We start from the raw sequence: 9,782 nt of genomic DNA, 5'->3' as shown, positions 1-9,782 counted from the left end.
CTGTCCAAGCAGTGGCAAGTCACAAATACCTCGCTTTTTAGGAAATGACCCACGGTGGTTTGAGTAGAAAACACCCTTTTGGTCAAAAATAAACTATAATCAGTCAGTAAGTCAGTCAACCGTATTTACTGAGCGTTTACTGTGTACAGAGCACTGTACTGAGTACTTGAGAGAGTACAATACAACAATAACCACATTCCCTGCCCATTTTATTTTGCCAAATGAGGATATAGGTATATTTCTGGCTTCCCTGAGAGAATCTGACCATTAAAATAAGAGATAAGTTCACCTCTCCACAGCCTCTGGTGCCCTAGAAGGGACAGTGTGCTTCCCAGCTGGCTTTTAAAAACACTAGAAAGAAGTACTTGACCACTGTGTTTTAGAAGATGTTAACTATAAACAATCAAAGGGGAAAAAGTCCCATATAATCCAGCAATTTATGAACAAAACACTTGAAAAAAATCTTCAAATTCTGAGTCATAAATTCAAAGACATTCAGTAATAAAGTGCTCAGTTTGTTGTGTTGAAGTATAGTCCCCCGACAGTGTCAACACCCCATCAATGCAGCCCGTACAGTTTTTACCACTAGAAGCCTCATGGACTAATGGAAAGAGCACAATTCTGGGGATCGAGGGATCTGGGTTCTAATCACGGCTCCTCCACTTGCCAGTTGTATGACTTTGGGTCACTTAATTTCTCTGGGCCTCAGTTTCTTCATCTGCAAAATGGGGATTAAATACCAGGTTTCCTCCCTTTCCCCTTAGATTATGAGTCCCACGTGGGACAAGGGACTGTGTCCCTTCTAATTTATTTTATATCCACCTCAGCAGATATACAGGGCATGGCATGTAGTAAGCACATAACAAATTCCACAATTATAACCACAGGCCCCATCCTGTAATTCTGTACCTCTCCAGAACACCGCTTTTGGTATTTGAAATGAGAAGGGGCGGGCAGCTAGAGATTCATATTTAGATGAGCAGAGAGAGAAGAGGGAGAAAAGGATAATTTGTTCAGCCAGGGCAAGGGGCAAGTCATGGTAAATGGAATCCTGCTACCCTGAAATATTCGTTCTCACCCATAGACCCAAGTTCTTACTTCTTACCTTGGTTAACCAAAGAATTTGATCTCTCAAGTTTTTTTTTCCCTTGAATACAGTTACAGAGTCCAATTTTTCTTCTATCCTCACACTCCCCATTCCAATGGAAGTGAGAACTTTCTGTTAAAAAAGCAGAGAGTTCTCTTTATGGTTTTGTGGGGATCAGCATCTACTATGGTTCCCTGCAAACAGTCGGCACATAACGCAGTACTCTGCACACGGCAGTTGCCCAGAGGAAGAGAAGCAGCATGGCTAAGTGGATAAAGCATGGCCCTGGGAGTCAGAAGGATCTGGGTTCTAATCCCAACTCTGCCACCTGCCCGCTGTGTGACCTCGGGCAAATCACTTCACTACCCTGTGCCTCAGTTCCCTCATCTGTCAAATGGGGATTAAGACTGTGAGCCCCACGTGAAGCAGGGCCTGTTTCCAACCTGATTAGCTTGTATCTATCCCAGGACTTAGATCAGTGCTTGACATACAATAAGTGCTTAACACTGTTATTATTATCATTATTATTATTATTATTATTATTATTAAGACTCTGCCAAGTAAGGTGGTCAGTATAATATTTTGTACCCAGTAGACCCCTACTTCCATCCTGTGCACATAGTAGCTGCCTTACTACAATGCTCTGCACACAGTAGATGTCCGACTCAACCTAGTGTTCTTACCTACTAGACGGAGTCAGCGTTGTGATTTCCACACAGTAGGAGCTTCAGAAATACTGATGATGATTCATTCATTGATTCAATTGTATTTATTGAGCACTTACTGTGTGTAGAGCACTGTACTAAGCACTCAAGGCTCTCCATCACCTTGCCCCCTCCTACCTCACCTCCCTTCTCTCCTTCTACAGCTCAGTCCGCACCCTCGGCTCCTCTGCCGCTGCTAACCTTCTCACTGTGCCTCATTCTCACCTGTCCCGCCATCGACCCCCAGCCCACGTCCTCCCCCTGGCCTGGAATGCCCTCCCTCCTCAAATCTGCTAAACCAGCTCTCTTCCTCCCTTCAAAGCCCTACTGAGAGCTCACTTCCTCCAGGAGGCCTTCCCAGACTGAGTCCCCCTTTTTCCTCTCCTCCTCTTCCTCCTCTCCCCATCTCCCCCCTCCCTCTGCCCTACCCCCTTCCCCTTCCCCACAGCACTTGTATATATTTGTGCATATTTATTACTCTATTTTATTTGTACATGTTTATTACTATATTTTATTAATGATGTGTATATAGCTATAATTCTATTCTTTTCATTTATTAAGTGCTTACTATGTGCAAAGCATTGTTCTAAGCACTGGGGAGGTTACAAGGTGAACAGGTTGTCCCACGTAGGGCTCACACCCTTAATCCCCATTTTACAGATGAGGTCACGGAGGCCCAGAGAAGTTAAGTGACTTGCCCAAAGTCCCCAAAGTCACACAGCTAACTCCTAATCCCGTGCTTTTTCCACTAAGCCACACTGCTTCTCTATGTACATAAGTGCTATGGGGCTGGGAGGTAGGAAGAGCAAAGGAAAAATGTTGGGATGATGCAGAAGTGAGTGGGAGATGAGGAAAGGTGGGGCTAAGTCTGGGAAGGCCTCTTGGAAGAGATGTGCTTTCAATAAGACTTTGAAAGGGGGGAGGGTAATTGTCTGTCGAATTTGAGGAGGGAAGGCATTCCAGGCCAGAGGCAGAACGTGGTGAGGGGTCGGTGGTGAGACAGGCGAGATGGAGGCACAGTGAGAAGATTAGCACTAGAGGAGTAAAATGTGTGGGCTGGGTTGTAGGAGAGAAGTGAGGTGAGGTAGGAGGGGGATAAGGTGGTGTAGTGCTTTAAAGCCAGTGGTGAGGAGTTTTTGTTTGTTGCGGAGGTGGATGGGAAACCACTGGAGTTTTTTGAGGAGTGGGTTTACATGTCCTGAACGTTTCTGTAGAAAGATGATCTGGGCAGCAGAGTGAAGTATGGACTGGAGTGGGGACAGACAGGAGGCTGGGAGGTCAGCAAAGGACGTTGATGCAGTAATCCAGGCGGGATAGGATGAGTGACTGCATTAACATGGTAATCCCGGCTCTGCCACTTGTCTGTTGTGTGACCTTGGGCAAGTCACTTTACTTCTCTGAGCCTCAGTTACCTCATCTGTAAAATGGGGATTGAGACTGTGAGCTCCACGTGGGACAGGGACTGTGTCCAACCTGATTAGCTCGTATCCACCTCTGTGCTTAGTACAATGCCCTTCACATAGTAAGCACTTAACAAATGCCACAATTATAATTATCATTATTTGTAAATCATTTTATATCTGCATCTCCAACTAGATTGTAAGCTTCTTGTGGACAAAGATTATTGTCACTATTGCTAGTATAGTATTTGTGAAGCGCTTACTATATGTCAAGCAGTGTTCTAAGCACTGGGGTAGATACAAATTAATCAGGTTGGATACAGTCTGTATCCCACATGGGGCTCACATTCCACAAATACCACAATTATTATAAGAAAAAACTGTACGGTGAAGTCTGCGCCTTACCCAAAGGGTCCTCAGACTGCAGAAAGGCCCTAATTGGCATGGGGACCATTTCTCTTAGGGAAGGAGAAAGATCAACGAGGGCAGGGGACATGAGTTTGTAAACTGCACCTCCTGGGAGACTAGTTCCATGACTGGCTAACGCTGTTCGGAACAATAATTCATCATATCAGTAAACAGCATGCTTTAACAATGAACTTCCTTAATTTATGAGGCACATATTTGAGGGTCTTTGTGAAGTATTATTTCCCTAAGCAGCCAAATTAATATGGGGACTTTTTGCTGTGTCTGTTTAGAGTAAGCAGGCTCTGTGGTATAACATTCAAGGACCGCTCTCAGGAAAGAAAAAAAACAACTATGTGTTCTGAAGGAAATGGCTTAACAGTCTTTTTTCCATTTTGGGAGGCCTGATGTTGTGGTTTTTGGGCAGGTCACCTCACTTCTCTTTGCCTCGGTTACCTGATTTGTAAATGGGGATTGAGACTGTGAGCCCCACGTGGGAGAGGGATTGTGTCCAACCTGATCTGCTTGTAACTAACCCTAGCACTTAGTACAGTGCCTGGTACATAGTAAGTGCCTAACAAATACCACTATTATGATCAATCCCAGCTTTCCATTTTCTGAAATAAGGCCCCATTGCCTTTTCAAAGCTCCAAATAAAATGATTTTTAATTCTCCCCTCAGTGTGCCGTGGTACATCAGAAGCCTAGGTCTCTGTTGGCCTAGGTGGATAAGTCCCTGTGGGCAGTGGACCCTGAGAATATACCCAATTTAAAGTATCCCCAGCCTGACTTCCCATTGTCCTTTCTTGCAATTATGATTCCAGAAGTCATAGCCTAACATCCTTAAGCCTCTCACACTCTGTTCTAATGTAGCCTTCCAGTTGGCCCTCTCAGATTCGCTTCTCCAGTGGTCTGACTCTGCATTTTCCAGGCCCGTAAAGACCCGACAAGCTTTCAATTCTCAGGAGCTTTCAATTCAATTCCAGAGTCTGATCTTCAGTGGCACATGAGAATCATTAAATCACAAAGTCACAGCACTGGAAGCTTTCTCAAGATAATAACCAACCAAGCCGGCCCCTGCCTACCTCAAATATTTCCAACGGAGACCACAAAACCCTTGTCAGATGAGGCCTGATACCTCTACTGAGAAAGAAGTCATAAACTGCCTTTTTCAAAGGCGCCCTTTCTCCCGAAGTCCAAGGGCCGACCCCGATCCCCTATTAAATTGGAAGTTCACATACCAAGGGGACCCTTAAACATGCATGCTTACTTAAATACTTTCTGGGAGTTGGCGGCGGGGGTCTGAAGAGGGCACATGAACACAGAAGTCCGTTGGCCGCTTTCAGTCACAGACCAAGCTATGCATCGCATTGTTTATATAAGAAAAAGGCGCCTATTCTCGGACGGAGCCCTTTCACTGCTCCAAATGGCTGCAACCAACAGCGCGAAGGCCCTAATTGCCGCAGCCCATTAGGAATAATGAGTTTTACATGGTAGAAGCCAGGGATAAAAGAAGAAAATTCAAACATAAAAGGTTAAGAGACCAACATATACTGCCTGGAAGTGTAAAGGACATGTCACTCGGTGGCTCATTACTGCAGACCGACCCATGGGAAAAAGCATCATCCAGTTCAGAGGCTTTCCCAGGATGCGGCCGCAAAAATTACAAAAGATAAGGACGGGCCGGTGGAACGGGCTCTACTAATGAGAGTTGAAGGTTGTCTGAAATATCCCGATGACTCCGCAGATGGGATGCTGATTTCTGGCTCCTTTCTGGTCTGACGGCCCACTACAAAGCTTGGCCAACGTGCAGCCAACAGTCCGTGAAGGTGTCTCCATCCATTCTGACATAGCCGGGGCTGTAGGGACTAGAAGAAAAAAAAAAGGAGAGATACCAACCAGCTCAATGCCCAAATGTTGTGTACGAATATGTTGGGGAAACAGCGCAGGAAGGTAATCGGCCACGATTGCCTCATCACTGTGGGCTTCGCCCCGCCACTTATGTGACTAATTGCACGACCGCGCTGGGAGCAGTCCAAAAGCAAATTTAGGTCTCCAGGGTTTGAAGGGGGGGGAAAAAAATCCACTGAACTGTGTGTGCTGGTTCATCAAAGCCTCATACGGAATCGAGCCAAAGGTTCACTAAAGTCAAGGCCTAGATCAGTAACTATGGATTTGAAACTCAAAGCAGAATGTTTTTCCCAAATTGAAGTAGATGCATGGGCCAAGGAAGAATGAAACTTGTTTTTTGTCTCGAGGATTTCCGGGCCAGCTGTGCTTATGGCAGAGACCTCTTGACCTCCAGGGTGTCTCTTAGAGGTGCAATGTGAGGGCCAAGACGGGCATTTTAATTTCTTCTCCGCCACCACCTTGTTGTTTTTTCAGACACTCAGCCAGTGTCTACACAAACGAAGCCTAGAAGCTATTGAGAGTGGATAATTGTCTAGAGAATTTTATTAGTGTGGTCAATTGATTTTGAGAATTTAGGCCAAAACAAACATGTCCTTCATGCAAAAGCGGGTTTGGGGCCTATTTCCTTGGACAAATGCCTGAATAAGTTCAGCCTTAATGAATGGCAAAACGAAAATATTCTGATATGCTTCCTATAAAGACCTATTAATTGCACACACAACTTCAAAGAACCATCTAAATCAAAGCAACTTCCCTTCCATAGCCAGCCAGATTGGGTTTTATCCTGAAAGATTTTTTTTAACCCCCCAAGGAGGATAATATATCATTCAAAAAGGAAATTAGGACTCTAGAATGTTCTGCAGTCTGATGGCTTGAAATGTCATCAGCATCACAATTATTTATTAGGACCCAAGCATGACTAGGCACTGGGGAAAATACAGGGAAAATGAGCAGACAGTCCCTGCCCTCAAAGAACTGACCATCTACAGAAGAGGAAGCACAAGGAGAAACTCCATACAACAAACCCACCAGAAACAACTGACTTTAAACCACCAGCAGTGCTCAGGACCAACCTCCTTCCTGAGGCATTAGAGGTCCCGGATGTTCCCAACATCTGGAACGGACTGAATGCTGCTTGGCCAAATCTTCCCTTGTAGTAGCTCTGATGGAGGCAAACACATGATCCCTTCCTGAAAAGTGGTGGGAGTTGAGGGAGAGGCCTGGTGTTGGGTTTCATCCCTGCAGGTCTGAGGACGTCCAGAGTTTTTTCATTATGGTATTTGTGAAGCACTTACTGCCCTCTCAGGATGGCACCTGGAGAGTTTCCAGTTCTCTACCAGCCTCGGCTATGGGAGGGAGATTCAAGCAGAGTCCCAAGCATCCCATTCCTAGCTTGGCCAGTGGCTAGCGAGTGGAAGGCAATCTGCTACAAGTCAAAACTCACCCATGCTGGGCAGCCAGTGGCACGGGAGAGAATCGAGGGCGGAGATTCGAGTTTACTGTGTGGAAGGTGGCAATGGCAAACCAATTCCGTATTTTTACCAAGAAAACTCTATAGACATCCGAGCAGAACGATTACAGATGGAGAGCGGGGCGTTCTGGAAGAGATGTGTCCGTCGTGTTGCTATGGGTCGGAAACGACTCGACGGCATAAGACAAGAAGCACTTACTATGGTTTGTGTGTGTGTGTGTGTGTTTTAATGGTATTTGCTAAGCGCTTACTATGTGCCAGGCACTGTTCTGAATGCAGGGCTAGATACAAGCTAATGAGGTTGGATACAGACCCTGTCCCATATGGGAGACCCAGTCTTAATCCCCACTTTACAGATGAGGCAAGCAAAGTGACTTGCCCAAAGTCACACACAGAAGACAACGCAGTTCCTTCTAAGTTCCAGGCCCGTGCTCTATCCACTAGGCTATTCTGCTTCTCAACCACTTCGTGTCAAACACTGTTCTAAGCTCTGGGCGTATGGTCTCCTCCTGAAAAGTGGTGGGTGTGTGGGGAGAGGCCAAGTCTCAGTCTCATCCCTGAAGGCCTGGGGACCTCCAGAGCTTGTTTATTTTTTATGGTTAAGCACCTGCTATGTGATCTCCTCCTAAAAGGTGGTAGGAGTGTGAGGAGAAACTGGATCTCAGATCTCATCTCTTCAGGTCTGGGCAGCATGGCTTAGGAGATAGAGCATGGGCCATGGAGTTAAAAGGACCTAGGTTCTAATTCCAGCTCCACCACATGTCTGCTGTGTGACCTTGGGCAAGTTGCTTCACTTCTCTGGGCTTCAGTTACCTCATCTGTAAAATGGGGATTGACAGTGTGAGCCCCATGAGGGACAAGGACTGCATCCAACCTGAGAAACATGTACCTACCCCAGCGCTTAGATCAGTGCTTGTCACGTAGTAAGTGCTTTAAAAGTACAGTGATGATTACAGAGGTTCTTTTGTGTGTGGTGTTTGTTACACATTTACTATGTGTCAAACACCTTTCTAAACACTGGGCATGGAATCCCCTCCTGAAAAGTGATGGGAATGCCAGGAGAGGCTAAGTCCCAGGTCACATCCCTGCAGACCTGGGGTCCTCCAGAGTTTGTTTTTTCTATGGTATTTATGAAGCGCTTACTACATTTCAAGCACTGTTCTAAGCACTGGGGTAGATATGAGTTGGGTTGGATACAGTCCCTGTCCCACATGGGCCTCACAGTATAGGTAGGAGGGAGAACAGGCATTGAATCCTCACTTTGCGGTTGAGGAAATTGAGACTCAGAGAAGTTAAGTGACTCGCCCAAGGTCACACAGCAGGCAAGGGATGGAGTCAAGGTTAGAACCCAGGTCTTCTGGCTCCCAAGCCCGTGCTTTATCTGCTAGGCCATCCTGCTTCTCAGACTAGGGGAGCTCCAATACGTGAATGGTTCAGAAAGTTGGGGAGAAGCTGCGTAGTTTGCTGCCCTGTTTGGTCAGATACCACCCTGCAAATCTTGCCGAATAAGTTCAAGACAGCCTATGCTGAGATAGCAGCGACAAACCATCCCAATTAGGATCAATCAATCAATCAATCGTATTTATTGAGCGCTTACTGTGTGCAGAGCACTGTACTAAGCACTTGGGAAGTACAAGTTGGCAACATATAGAGACGGTCCCTACTCAACAGTGGGCTCACAGTCTAGAAGGGGGAGACAGAGAACAAAACAAAACATATTACCAAAATAAAATAAATAAAATAGATATGTACAAGTAAAATAAATAAATAAATAGACTAATAAATACGTACAAACGTATATACATATATACAGGTGCTGTGGGGAAGGGAAGGAGGGAAGGCGGGGGGGTGGAGAGGGGAAGGAGGGGGAAAGGAAGGAGGGGGCTCAGTCTGGGAAGGCCTCCTGGAAGAGGTGAGCTCTCAGTAGGGCCTTGAAGGGAGGAAGAGAGCTAGCTTGGCGGATGGGCAGAGGGAGGGCATTCCAGGCCCGGGGGATGACGTGGGCCAGGAGGTCGACGGCAGGACAGGCGAGAACGAGGCACGGTGAGGAGATTAGCGGCAGAGGAGCGGAGGGTGCGGGCTGGGCTGGAGAAGGAGAGAAGGGAGATGAGGTAGGAGGGGGCGAGGGGATGGACAGCCTTGAAGCCCAGGGTGAGGAGTTTCTGCCTGATGTGCAGGTTGATTGGTAGCCACTGGAGATTTTTGAGAAGGGGAGTAACAAGCCGAGAGCGTTTCTGGACAAAGACAATCCGGGCAGCGGCGTGAAGTATGGATTGAAGTGGGGAGAGACAAGAGGATGGGAGATCGGAGAGGAGGCTGATACAGTAGTCCGGACGGGATAGGATGAGAGCTTGAACGAGCAGGGTAGCGGTTGGGATGGAGAGGAAAGGGCGGATCTTGGCAATGTTGCGGAGCTGAGACCGGCAGGTTTTGGTGACGGCTTGGATGTGAGGGGTGAATGAGAGAGCGGAGTCGAGGATGACACCAAGGTTGCAGGCTTGTGAGACAGGAAGGATGGTAGTGCCGTCAACAGAGATGGGAAAGTCAGGGAGAGGGCAGGGTTTGGGAGGGAAGACAAGGAGTTCAGTCTTGGATGAGAGGATGAGAGGAAGAGAGAAAAATGTAAACAAAATGGCGTTTCCGTGACTTTCTCCCTCTACCGACAGTTAGGACCATTCAAGGCTATTCCCATATTTTCTCCACGAATTAACAGGAAATATCAGAGTTCAATCGCTTTAAATGTGTAATTACTTTTTCAGTTTCCCTGAATTGTGAAGGAACAAGATTTTACTGAACTCTATTCCT

General features: G+C 46.6%; 1 non-coding gene across 1 annotated transcript; it reads left to right on the top strand.

Annotated features, from left to right (window-relative positions):
• Window positions 1–6,802: 6,802 nt before the first annotated feature.
• On the top strand, window positions 6,803–6,940 carry LOC119938449. The gene has a single exon (XR_005454437.1). It is a non-coding gene; the product is annotated as a small nucleolar RNA SNORA7 (small nucleolar RNA).
• The last annotated feature ends 2,842 nt before the right edge of the window (window positions 6,941–9,782 follow it).

The sequence above is a fragment of the Tachyglossus aculeatus genome, chromosome 1 (assembly GCF_015852505.1).
Source record: "Tachyglossus aculeatus isolate mTacAcu1 chromosome 1, mTacAcu1.pri, whole genome shotgun sequence".
NCBI classification, from domain to species: Eukaryota; Metazoa; Chordata; class Mammalia; order Monotremata; family Tachyglossidae; genus Tachyglossus; species Tachyglossus aculeatus.
This window is presented reverse-complemented; position numbering and strand designations above follow the sequence as displayed.